Source organism: Schistocerca cancellata, chromosome 6, assembly GCF_023864275.1.
Source record: "Schistocerca cancellata isolate TAMUIC-IGC-003103 chromosome 6, iqSchCanc2.1, whole genome shotgun sequence".
Classification (NCBI taxonomy): domain Eukaryota; kingdom Metazoa; phylum Arthropoda; class Insecta; order Orthoptera; family Acrididae; genus Schistocerca; species Schistocerca cancellata.
In genome coordinates this window covers 260,515,696-260,529,864 of record NC_064631.1, presented here as the reverse complement: position 1 = coordinate 260,529,864, position 14,169 = coordinate 260,515,696, and the positions used below count along the sequence as shown (strand labels likewise).

The 14,169-nt window shown below is 40.6% G+C and overlaps 1 pseudogene; it reads left to right on the top strand.

Moving 5' to 3' along the window:
• The first annotated feature begins 2,293 nt into the window (after window positions 1–2,293).
• On the top strand, window positions 2,294–2,411 carry LOC126089745 (5S ribosomal RNA; annotated as a pseudogene).
• Window positions 2,412–14,169: the final 11,758 nt, after the last annotated feature.

The following is a 14,169-nucleotide window of genomic DNA, read 5'->3' as shown; positions in this document are numbered from 1 at the left end:
GCTACATTTATTTGTATACTTTTACTAGAATCTGAAAAGGTCCTCTGCAAACAGCAGTATTGCTCTGTTACTTAACAACACATTGCACGCATAGTTAGTTGTACTTCGTTAACTATGTCATATACAACTCCTTTTCCAGCTGAAAGTTCCTATTTCCTTCGCAATAAACAGACTGTTGAGACGTCTTGTTGTCGAGTGTCAAAGTACTTCGAAGTATACAATAATTTCCAAATCATTGCAGCTTTGAGCACTTCTCCTCTGCAATAGTCCGATACCCTGTAGGTACCTCTCACAAAATTGTGAGCGTCTCACAAGGAAAATTTTGCCTCCTAAGCCAAACGGTGAATATACAGCTACTACATTTTGTAAAAATCACAACAATCACATAACACGTCTCACGGCAAAAATCAAAATAATCGTCAACAGTAATTCTACATAAATATCTTTCTGTAGCAGTGACTACTAACGTATATTCTTTAACCCAGCAAGGGATCAAAATAATACTCTGTTGTATCGTCAGTTGACATCTAACGAACTATGTGTTTTTCCTGATCGTACTGGTTTCGTACATTTCGTACAGTATAATTAAAACGGGAAATCAACGGTGATCGTTTTTAAAAGAGTTTCATACACGTCTACCGGTGACAATCCACAAAGTTCCAATCAGATGTCTAAATGACTTTCCGCAGTACACACTCCCGTAAGTAACTCAGCCCAGGTAAGAGTGGACCAGGTCGACAATGCTCTGGCTTCATCTTGCTCATCTGCAGAGCACCTCCGACTGGATTCACTGTTACAAGATATTCTGTTATCTTCGCTCTAAACAGAATCAAACTAATCAACATGTGAGACATGGCAGTAGCGCACTAGATAATATCGCTTGCAGGAAATTACAGAATGTAGAGAACTGAAGCTTGCCTACTACTATACAGCAGCATTGCTTACATCTGGGCGAAAACTGTATGCTCTTATGTCGTTACAGCACCACAGCACATCGCTCGAGCATTTCAACCGAAACATTTACCTCTCCCGTCCAGTAATTGCCATCCTGCGACGTGAGAACGCATTACGTCTTTACTAAACCGATTAGAAGCTGTGACCGACCGTGATCTTATCTAGAGGTAAACAGCCTGCACTGTGTGACCCCTCCCCTCCTAAGGCCAAACAGGGGGAAACTCTCGCGGCCGGGGTTACGGCACTGTGTCTCAAGTATGGTGAATTATTGGGGAAAACGAGAGCCTTCGATAACACCCGTCCACTTTGACAAATAACACCATCACAAGCTACAAAATGCAACACAATTTTGATTTAAAAATGGCTATCAAGACGTCATAATCACCAGATCCCATAAAACCAAGGTATAAAAATCAAATTCAGAAACTTAAAAATTCTGAGTAATAAGTATTGAGCATTACGAGGATACTGTGGCACTTTGGAGAGATATATTCTCAAGTAAAAACCACAGAATCCCAAAAATACTGAAGTATTTAAAACAAAACAACCAGAGGAATACGATGAAGAATAGTATGCAGAGGTTGGCATCTAGAATGCAAAAATAAAGCATCAAATTAGAGAAATTCAGCTGGTATGGAAGATATCACACCACATATATAAATTAACTGAAAAGCCAGACACCAATACAAAAGACCAAAAGGCAATATCAGTGCAGAAAGTTATAAAGTAATACCAATACAGGTAGCCAATGTCACGAAAGTTAACGAAATACGGTAGCAAGCACATCACTTGCGTTCATAACTCGATCGAATACTCCGATACTGATACAGAAAGCAAGAAATTGCAGAAATGGACACAGCCGTAAGCTCTGAATTTTGTTGCTTTTGTGCGAAATGTTGCTGTTTCTGTAACAATTCCTGGTGTTGCCAACCTACTAAAAAGTGAATAATCCAAGAAGCAATAGCCCAAATTATCTTTTCCAGTCTAACATAAATGCCCACTTTCAATCGCACCAGTTCCTTACCCGCACCAGTTCCTTGCCATGGTGCAGAGCGATGGGAATTTACATTTGGTGAGCCATGGGCTACCTTTACTGTATACAAATTTCTAGTACTTCTAAAACAGAAATCACACACAGGAATACACTCAGCTGGAGAGTGAAGTACTGGCTATAGCTTCTCTTTTAACAGCACCTTCTCGTAGGTACGTGGCCCAACGAAAGGTACTAAGCGATTGGAAAAAAGGGCACGCAACCTCGTTTTCAAAAAACACCCATAGTTATTGGCCTATATCACTGACGGCGTTTGGTTCAAGAAACATGGTACATATTTTATGACCAGCTAACGGCCTTACTACAGTGCTAACACCGGTTCCCATTAGATCACTGAAGTTAAGCGCTGTCGGTCTGGGCCAGCACTTGGATGGGTGACCATCCGGTCTGCCGGGAGCTGTTGGCAAGCGGGGTGCACTCACCCCTTGTGAGGCAAACTGAGGAGCTACTTGATTGATAAGAAGCGGCTCCAGTCACGGAAACTGACATACGGCCGGGAGAGTGGTGTGCTGACTACATGCCCATCAATATCCGCATCCAGTGATGATGAGCTGAGAATGACACGGCGGCCAGTCAGTACCTTTGGTCCTTCATGGCCTGTTGGGATGGAGTTTAGTTTACAGTTTTAGTTTTATGATCACGCATTACGACTTTCATCGAGATCGAGGAACAAACAGACATCCAGCGACATTCAGTTCAATATCGTCGTCAATAAGATGTAGAACAGAAGAGAACGAGACCCAGGTTAATGCTGTTTTCCTTCATTTCGCACTGTCGCACACTCGGTTAGAAAAAAAATTAAGAGCAAACGGCGGTTCGTCCTATAGCGAGCGGAGCAGTGGACCCCACAGAAATATTCACCTGACAGAATTTTACAGTACATAAAAGTTTTAAATTTCAAATCATCCATTTTCCTGCCGCTAAACAGATAAGTACTTGGTTACATAATGAACCTCGCCGACGACGTACACAGTCTTTCTTGAAACTAGTTGTCAGCTCTCAGGTGCTCGGTTCGGCGCATGCACAAAATCCGATTCCTCACCACCGAAGACCACATTCCAGCCGCTGAGTGCGTCTGCGAGGTGTGGACAAGGGATCGTGGGCAGCAGGTGTCTCCTGTCCTCGGCACTGGAGCAACGCTCCTCCGTGTATGCACCAGGGCCCTCCTACCGTTGAACCTCGCCGAAGAGTGGTTCCTCTTCCGCCCCTGTCGTTCCACCAATGTGACACATAAATAGCAGATTTTGAATCTAATTCATGTCTGCACTATTCTGTAACTTACGATACCTGTTTTGTCACTGAACACTGTGAAAAATGATACTTTTGAAATTGAAATAACAACAGGATTCAAGTCAGCTACGGTAGGTAGGAAATTTCTCTGTATGCTGCAGTTAATATATCAGTACTATAACCTGGTTTTACTGTGTGTCACGCGGGAAGATTCGATGTGCAGTTGTAAGTTCAAAGACGTCAGTTCTCAGACGCGCAGTGTCTGCAGTAATAAATCAATACGTGTAATTTTCAAGTTCAGAGATATAGGGTAAAGTATTGTTTTTCCAGTTTCTAGAATATAAGTTGTGTATCAAGGACTTATGGAGACTGGCGCTGGAAATCAAGTTAGTCAAGAAAACCAACAGTAAAAATGAAGAAATTTTAAGGATTTCCAGACCAGACAGTTACGAGAAAGTAAATTTGGTATCTGGTTGTGATATAACAAACAAATTTTATTTTTTCTCGTGTTCATTGTTTGCAAAAGAAAATGCAGGGTGCGAAACCATTCGGATACTACGATGTGTTGATGACTTCAGACATTTATCACAGAAGGAAAAAAATGGTTCAAATGGCTCTGAGCACTATGGGACTTAACATATATGGTCATAAGTCCCCTAGAACTTAGAACTACTTAAACCTAACTAACCTAAGGACATCACACAACACCCAGTCATCACGAGGCAGAGAAAATCTCTGACCCCGCCGGGAATCGAACCCGGGAGTGGGAAGCGAGAACGCTACCGCACGACCACGAGCTGCGGACACAGAAGGAAAAAAAAGACGGATTTCTCCAGATAACAATATTTTTGGAAAAGAGGCTTCACACAACAACTGGATAGAGCTTGCAGGGAGCGAATGGGAAGACACTGCGGCGGCGCGGCTCCTTTCTTCCTTTATCTGCAGCTACCGGTGAACTCGCTGCACCAGATCGCCGGCAGGAAAGCCGAGCAGAAACCTACCGTACTGAAACTCGCACCACGCTGCATACAACCTAACTATTCCAAGAATCGGGAAATGGTCTTAATTTTCAATGAAAGGTGGAACTACTGGCAGTATTTCGGTATATTCTTAACCTTGATGTCATACACGTTCACTTCAAAGGCCGTGCTAATCTTAACACAGTCATGCACAAACCCTTTCATTCACCTTAGCAAGATTATGGTAACGTATTTCCGGACATCTGAACATTACTAAGCTATTCTTAAAAGAAATTGTTCGCCATGGTGTTAAGTTTTCGGTGTCTAGTGCACTCAAGTTTTTAGTTACCGATCTGCTCAATATCCCACGCGGAATTACTGTCCTTTCTCATACACCGAATTACTTAAAAAATCCATACTTTCTAAAAAAACACACTGCCTTCACTTTAAAGCACTTTTGAGGCATGTAGCACAACGAAAACCGACAAATTATAACTTCCTTCGGAGCACATACAACACACGACCGTACCATTCAAAGGTTCGGCTCCGACTACTCTAGACTGCTGTAAGCTTTCTCTATCTCCAGGAGAAAAGACGCGCGAAGAATACTCCTTTCTGATTGGCGAGTTTTCTTTAAGGCCAATAGAAAAATATTGTTCTCCCATTTTAGTCCGCGCTTTTCATGACCAATCAATCAACAAATAAAATGCTTTCGAAATGTACTTTTTCCCGAAATAAATATTTAGCATTCTGATATTTTGTTTATACTTAACGTTATTAACTATTTTCATTTGCACTCGAATCAGCTTCCTTTTACCATAAACTTACTTGACATATTATGTTACAAAATCAGTAGAAGAATGATCTATATATTGACTTTAGACCACATTCACGCATCATTGACAGTACTAAAAGCATATAAAAACTGTACAGAGATAAATAAACAAAAAGCCTTCAAGAAATAGCCAGAAAAATGCACAAAAACATGGTCTTGACCTGTTTCTTGAATGTCTCTGTGCACTACTGGACTCTGGTATATGAAAATAAGAACTACGTATCGACTGAACCCGCTTCCAGACCATCTATCACTGTGCACGCATGAGTCATTCTCCCGATACACAGGTTCTAGACACAATGATCAGATTCGCCAATATCGTTATACACTCTCTAAAACTGTGTGATTTGTTGTAGTTTATTTTGTTTCTGAGCATGCACTTCGTGGAAATTATGGATGCAGCAACTCATCAAATTCATGTATTTCCCAACGTCTTCTATATTTCATTTAGGTTTCATTGGTGGATCTGCTACTTTATTTACCGATCATCTTTGGAAGGCCTGTGTTTTCAAAGGCACATGTAAACGTATTCAAAATTTTATTCTTTCTTGTATGATGGAGGTTTATAGACCAAAAAAGAACACTGCTGTCACTGATTCTGTATAAGTTAGCGCAGATAAGAGAATGACACTTCAACAATTTCACTGTTTATCATAATAGTCAGAAATGTTTCCTCTAAGGGGAAATCTGTAGCAAGGTCTTTGACATTCCTGACACCTCGTCAACAGAGTCCAAAAACGTTAGGATAATCGCTTGGAGAAATCGAAATATTGTTATTTCTCAGAGCTACAATTGCAGAGGTGTCAAGAGAGGTCGTCTTTCAGATACACAGACTCTTCTGAATGAACATGCCTATGTAGTTCATTTTTATGGTCAAACGCAGGATCTAATTTTAACCTATGCAGAGAGTCAGAATACGAACGTTAGAAGATATTTCGTTGACCTTGGCGAGCTTCTTAGTTTTACACATATTCTTCAAAGTGTGTTACTAACATACTGACCAGGAAAGTCTGTCATGTTTCCTACACAAGGTGGAATTTTAAATCAAGAACTGTGCAAGCTGTGTATGAAAATAGCGACTTTTAGAATGCCTGGAGAAAACTGAGATTCCATCTCGAATAGCCATTACAATTATTTAAGCAACAGTGCACCGTCTGAAATGAATGCACACAGGACTTCAGTTTTGGTTGTTTGTATTTACTATCACACTGTTCCAACATTGATGCATTGTACAGCCAATTACAAAAATGAGTAGTTCACCCATTGTGTGTACAACAAGGGGCAGAACACTGGAAAAATATATTCATGCTAACATATCTGACTTGATTTCCACAGACAGGGACAGGAAAATAAATTCAAAAAACGGTTCTTTCAAAAGAAGTGTGAGATAAAATTGTCACTGAAGTTGCTGAAAGCTTTGAATTTACCGGGTGTTTCGTGGCTGCAAATTCATTTAATTCCGAAAAGTGTGTTTTGTATGCAGATCACTTTCTGCAAACATTGCTACAGGCGTCTTGCAGAATAAATCCCATCCTTGAAGGCAATAAACTGAGAACAAAAGTTCAGATATTAAAAACGAAGGATGAGTTTAGAAATTTCTGCGATTCCTATTCGAAAATAATTTGCAGAAACATTGTAGTCAAAAAACGAAACGCCTGATAGTGACTTTCCATACTGGCGACATCGTGTGACGCGGACCGATCTTTCTCTATCCTGAAGGTTTTCTGCGACGTGCTATGAGTCAGCAACTGTTAACAGCAGCAGCAACGCTCTCAGTCACGAGGGATATTGTCAGCACCGTTGTATAATTCAATGAATTGAATGAATGCTTCATGGACAGAGTCTCTGCTCTTACTGAGCGGAGAATGGATTATTCGTGCAAACATCCGTCGTAAGCTAAGTGTACTTCCGTAGAGTTGTTACCTTTTATTATTATTAAACCATGTATGTTAGTCATCTGAAACTTTATAGATCATTTGCCAGTGACCCCCAAGAAAAATCTGCATGAACCGCCACTGGTACAAGCTTACCGGATAGCAGACCAAATGGCTGGTTGCAGGACATTCTAGCAAACAGAAATAAGAGGTGTAGCTCAATGGGAAAAAACTGATACATGTAGCCAAGGGGAGGTGTACGGGCCTATTAATGTTTGAAATGCTCTGTATGTAAATGGCGTAGCGGATAACGTCGTAAGCTGCACGGGGCGGTTCTCAGACGATGCTGTTGTCTACAGGAAGGTTGCAACATCAGACAACCGTATCGAAATGCAGGAAGACGTGCAAACAGTTCACGATTGGTCTAGTTGATACTGCACGTAAATAAAAGTAAGGTATTGCATGTGCATAAGTGAAGAATTTGGCGATAAAAAATTGGATACAATAACAACCGGAAAATGCCTCAGAAGAACTATCGTATATGGACTAAAGAGCGAAGACCAGCTAAAAATTGTCGCAGAGAAGCAGAGGAGTACCTAAGATATACTGGAACAATCTCAAGGGAATCACCTCATTCACAACAGGAGTGGTTTTCAAAACAATCATTCGGCATTTCTTGAGTATTGTTCATCAGTGGGACCATTATGAGGTAGGATTATTAGAAGAAGCACAGATGATGCGGTGAAGAGCGACGCGTTTCATCACGGGGTCGTTGGTAAGTGACATCGTTACCGAAATACCCGACAAACTCGACTGGCAGGCTCTACAAGAGGGGTGTTGTGCATCGCGAAGAGGTTCACTGTTGAAAATTTAGAGAATGTACTTCCAAGAAGGGCCGGGCGTCATATTATTTTCTCTTAGAAACGCCTCTCGAATTGATCACAACTAGAGAGTTATGTATAAACCATAAGTACCCTCTGCCACACAACATAATGTAGCTCAAGTGAAGATGTAGAAGAAAATGTTTCCCTCAGATTGCGCTGACTATTTCGTGGTTTATGAAATGCTGTCAAACGGTGGGATGACGTGGTTCAAAATGGTTCAAATGGCTCTGAGCACTATGGGACTTAACTTCTGAGGTCATCAGTCCCCTAGAACTTAGAACTACTTAACCCTAACTAACCTAAGGGCATCATAATACATCCATGTCCGAGGCAGGATTCGAACCTGCGACCGTAGCGGTCGCGCGGTCCCAGACTGTAGCTCCTAGAACCGCTCGGCCACCTCGGAAGGCGGATGACGTGGGCTCAGAGCTACTCAAGGAAATGACATCTCCTGTCTATCGTTGTCTGTACCATGGATCTACTTCGATTATTTATATTCACACTAGCTATGTAGACGAATCAGGAGCTTATTACCGACAGTCCGTTACGTTCTTCCTATATTAGGTCGTAATGCTGTTCCGATCTAGCGATCATGGCTACCTGTTCTCATTCACTGCAAAGCTTCAATAATGTAACGAGTATTTGACGTCAATACATCTAGACGTTCCAAACAGCGATTGAACCTATTTGTGCCGAGAATATATTGCGAATAAATTTCATGTATTTCGTAACGGCTGTAGTCGCCGCAGTTCGTGTATCTTCGGACATGTATGCACGCTTGTCCGAAGGAACTTGACATCATAACTGGGAATGACACTCGCACTGCAGTATCGTATTTACCCGCAGGAACCGAGCAACTAACTTTCCAGGAAAATGCCTCCTCTGTATGAGAATATTCGAGGGTCATTCAACAGTTAAAGAGACAAATTGGTCTGGAGAAAAAAAGCGTTCATTTTTACAAAACAATGCTTTACCTACATTTCAACATAATACCCTTGAACATTTATGCACTTATTGCAACTTATTAGAAGCTTTTTTATTCCGGGTGCAAAGAACTTTTCGTCTTGTTGTTTGAATCAATTTCCCACAAAATTTTTCACGTCCTCGTTGGCCTGGAACCTCTTCCCACGTAATGCCTCCTTCCGTGCACTAAACAAATGGAAATCACTATGGTGATAAATGAGGACTGTAAGGCAATACTTCCCAGCCCAATTTGTCGATGGTTTCATGGGTTAGATGAGGAATATGAGGACTTGCGTTGTCTTGCTGGAGAATCACACCTTTCCTCTCAGAACCGTGACTTTTCCTGCAGATGCTTTGATTTGAATTTTTTCTTGGCAAGTGAGTTGCTGTGCTCCCTCTTCATGCTTTGTCTTTTTGATTCTGGCTCATAATAGTGAACCCAAGTTTCATCACAACTTAAAATTTTGTTGAAGAAGTGCTCACCTTCTATTTCATAACGTTCCTTCAGCTCTGTGCACACTCTCAACCATGTTTCCTTGTGTAGCCGCGTCAATTCCATTGGGTCCCATCTTGCACATGTTTTGCGGTACTGCAGCTTGTTATAGATAATGTTCTGAACTGCATCACGACTGACTTGAATCTTATCAACTATAATTTCCACAGTCACACGGCGGTCGGCACGAATAATGTCATCAATTCGGCTTTCAAGTGAGGGAGTTGAAACTGCTACTGGTCGGCTAGAAGGGTGTTCGTCAGCCACTGAGTCGTGACGATTTTTGAACTGCTCTACCCACTTGTAAAAATTTGCGCGATTTATACAACTTTCATCATAAACGTAAGACATTCTACAGTATATATTCACTAGCTTATAGAGTTCAGCAAGTAAAAAACGAATAACAGAACGTTGTTCAACTAACGTGGACATTTCAAGCGGACTCGCCATTTTGAAATGTATTTTTGAGGTTATAAACAAAACAATGTTGATACATCAGCTGATGAGGACTCGTCCTAGTCATACCAACTCAAAGCCATGAAAGTATCAAACTTTCCATACTAACAGTTTTTCCCTAGACCATTTTGTCTTTCTAATTATTAACTGACCCTCATACATAGTGGACGTAAGGGTACAGGATTTAGACATTTGTTTGACGCTATATGGAAGTTCGGGCCTGGCCATGAGTCGTGCTCGGATAGCCAAATGATAAGGCGACCGCTCGCGATGAGGGAGAGATCCGGGTTTGAGTTCCGGTCAGGCAGAGATTTTCACTGTCGTCATTCTATTATACAGCTGATGGTTGTTCATATCGCAACTGTGAATAAATTTCTTGTATTTCATAACGGCTGTAGTCGTGGAAGTGCCTGTTCCTTCCGACATGCATGCGTGTCCCGAGGAATTTTTCACTGTAATGCGGAATAACACAGGCACTTTAGTATCGTATTCATACGGCGACACCGCGCAAGCGAGTTTAAAGTAAAATGTGTCCAACGAATGCGAATATACATAATGGATGTACGATTACAGGATGTAGACACGTGGCTGACGACATACGGAATACTGTTTTTGTATGTCCGTCCTAATGGCAGGAGGTCTTTGAGACGACGGCCGTTTACTATTGTGACAAAATAAAACACCTACAGCCGTCCTTATGATTTTATTTTAGTTTGGTAGAACCAGTTTCAGCGCTTCAATGCGCCATCTTCAGGCTTTAGTTGATATGGTATGGGTTGATACGATCCGTATATATATCACATCAGTTGCCAGCCTAACTCGATACGCAGATAATGTGTCAGCACTACAAGCATCAACTGCCAACGGACTGAGTGACGAAGACGCAAGAACTGTGTCTAATAAATTAGATTAATATGCAGAGATTCAAAAAATTAAGGTAATTTGTGAGCCTTGCTTTTTCGAGTAGCAGTTTATAGTTTTCCTTCATGGGAAATGTTTTCGCCAAATCTTCCACTTTTCGCTTTTGTTTTTCTTATGTCGATCTCTTGCATTTCCAGTTTTCTCGTTAACTGGACTTGAAGAATTAGTTTCTTTAATAGTGAAAGGATTAAGTCTATTCGATATCTTTCTTCTTTTTCTTAAGACCGGTAAAATAAAATTATTTTTGGAAACAGTAGCAGTTTATGGTACTTTTGTCTTAATACTTGTAGAATAATAAAATGCACAATGTCCAGTCCACAGCATGTTGATACAATATGACGAACCTTCCTTTAATCAGATTCATCTGGGAAGGAAAATTTATAAACAAATCTCTCGTATATCCTCTATTCCATCATTTGCTGCATGTACACCAGTGTTTGACCACTTACCATCAGAATTTACAGTTAATGCAGAAATCCCGTATTGTCCTTTCGTGTTCAGTTAGTTTCACCTTTCTTATGTATGTGTATGCAATAATTAATAATGATTTTGTACAAGAATATTTCTTCTTTTGTACTACCACACTTGACGTTTCTTTGGTGTTCAACGATGATTTTGATTCACTCTCACTGTCAAAAGTATCTACAAAGTATTTGCAGGATCATTTCTTCCTCGTCTTCCAAATATACCCAGAGAGACTTCTGTCAGTAAAATACTATCAGTCAGAGTCACCTCTTATATGCACTGAAACACATGGACTATGGTAGACGCGGGGTGTGTTACAATTACGGTACATTAGATCACCGGAGAGGGTATTGACTTCTGCTATCTTAAATACAGCTTTATGCTTACTGATTATTGTAAAATCTGGATTCATAACCACAGAGCAAAGGCGATACGCATTTTTACTAATCACATGTGTTGATGACATAGAGTACTGATAAAGTGCAGCTATCACTACTTCTTATATACTTAAAAGATTCAAGATGTATGTTCTAGATAGAAATAATGTTTGAGGAACTGTTTTATCCAATCGCAAATACCTAGCCCAATTACAATGTTCTGAATGTGTGTGCATGTTGCAGGTACCCCCGGCCTTATCTTGAACCTAATACAGGATAACTGGAAAACAACCCCGCACTTAACGTCGGTGATGGTCTGATAACTTTTTTCAGGCTGCTCCTGTCCTCTTCATAGTTTTCCAAATGTGATCTACTTCTAGCCACGCGTCTCATATATTTACCACAAATGCACCCTAAGATATTTTGAGTTTACTTCATGCAATGGATTGTCACGTAACGTGCTGACCATCACGACATCTCTTTTGCGGTTCTGTTTTACTAATATCTGCTAGGTGACGTAGCTGTTACATATTCGCCCTCCTTCAATTTTTCATTTTCAGTAACGTCAAGGAACTCATTTCTGTTTTCCTGCATTGTGTCGAAAACACCACTTGATTACTCGTTAGTTGGTCACCCATACCATGGATTTTGTTTCCTTATGTCTCGAAACGTGTCCTATCATTCTGTCCCTTCTTTTTTTCAGTATTTTCCTTATGTTCCTTTCTTCCTCTAATTTACGGAGAGAAAGAAACGCTAAGTATATATGTTTAAAAAAGCTGATAAAATGCTCTTAACGCCTTTTTAAGAGACAGTCTTCACTCCTTCCGATCTGATCATTCAAGTGTAGAAAAGTTGTGGAATGTTTTCAAAGAGATAGTATCGACAGCAATTGAGAGCTATACCACATAAAATAATAAGCGATGGCACTGATCCCGCATGGTACACAAAACGGTTCAGATCGTTGTTGCAGAAGCAACGACAAAAGCATGCCAAATTTAAAAGAACGCAAAATTTAAAAGAACGCAAAATCCCCAAGATTGGGAAAGTTTTACAGAAGTTGGAAATATGGCGCGTACTTCAGTGCGAGATGCTTTAATTTCCACAACGAAATCTGGAAGAAAACGGAAAGAGATTCTGGTCATACATAAAGCACACCAGTGGCAAGACGCAATCAATACCTTCACTGCGCGATGACAACGGTGAAGTCTCTGATGACAGTGCCACTAAAGCAGAGTTAATAAATACGGTTTTCCGAAACTCCTTCATCAAAGAAGACGAAGTAAATATTCCTCAATTCCAATCAAGAATAACTGTAAAGATGAGAAACATAGAAGTAGATATCCTCTGTGTAACAAAGCAGCTTAAACCACTTAATAAAGGCAAGGCCACCGGTCCAGATTGTCTACCACTCAGGTTCCTCTCAGAGTATGCTGATAAAATAGCTCCACATTTAGCAATTATATACAACCACACGCTCACAGAAAGATCCGTAGTTAAAGACTGGAAAATTCCTCAAGTCACGCCAATACCCAAAAAGGGAAGTAGGAGTAATCCACTGAATTACAGGCCTATATCACTGACGTCGATTTGGAGTAGGGTTATGGAACATATACTGTATTCGAACATTATGAAGTATCTCGAAGAAAACAATTTATTGATACATAGTCAGCACTGATTCAGAAAATATCGTGAAACACAACTAGCTCTTTATACTCATTAAGTAATAAGTGCTATCGAGAGGGGATGTCAAATTGATTCCATATTTTTAGATTTCCAGAAGGCTTTTGACACCGTTCCTCACAAGCGTCTTCTAACCAAACTGCGTGCCTACGGAGTATCGCCTCAGTTGTGCGAGTGGATTAGTGATTTACTGTCAGAAATGTCACAGTTCGTAGTAATAGATGGAAAGTCATCGAGTAAAACAGAAGTAATATCCGGCGTTCCCCAAGGAAGTGTTATAGGCCCTCTATTGTTCCTGATCTATATTAACGACATAGGAGGCAATCTGAGTGGCCGTCTTAGACTGTTTGGAGATGATGCTGTCATTTACCGTCTTGTAAAGTCATCAGATGATCAAATCGACTTGCAAAATGATTTAGATAAGATACCTGTATGGTGCTAAAAGTGACCCTGAATAAAGAAAAGTGTGAAGTTATTCTCATGAGTACTGAAAGAAATCAGCTAAATTTCGATTACGCGATAAGTCGCACAGATCTGAAGGCTGTAAATTCAACTAAATACTTAGGGATTACAATTCCAAATAGCCTAAATTGGAACGATCACGTAGATAATATTATGGGTAGAGTAAACCAAAGACTGCGATTCACTGGCAGAACACTTAGAAGGTGCAATAGGTCTACTGAAGAGATTGCTTACACCACGTTTGTACGCGCTATTCTGGAGTATTGCTGTGCGGTGTGGAATCCGCATCAGGTGGGACTGACGGATGGCATCGAAAAAGTTCAAAGAATGGTGGCTCATTTTGTACTATCTCGAAATAGGGGAGATAGTGTCACAGACATGATACGTGAATTGGAGTGTCAATAATTAAAACAAAGGCGTTTTTCGTTGCGACGAGATCTTCTCATGAAATATCAGTCACTAGTTCTCTCCATCGATTGCGAAAACATTCTATTGGCACCCACGTACATAGGGAGAAATGATCATTACGATAAAATAAGAGAAATCAGCGCTCGCACAGAAAAAT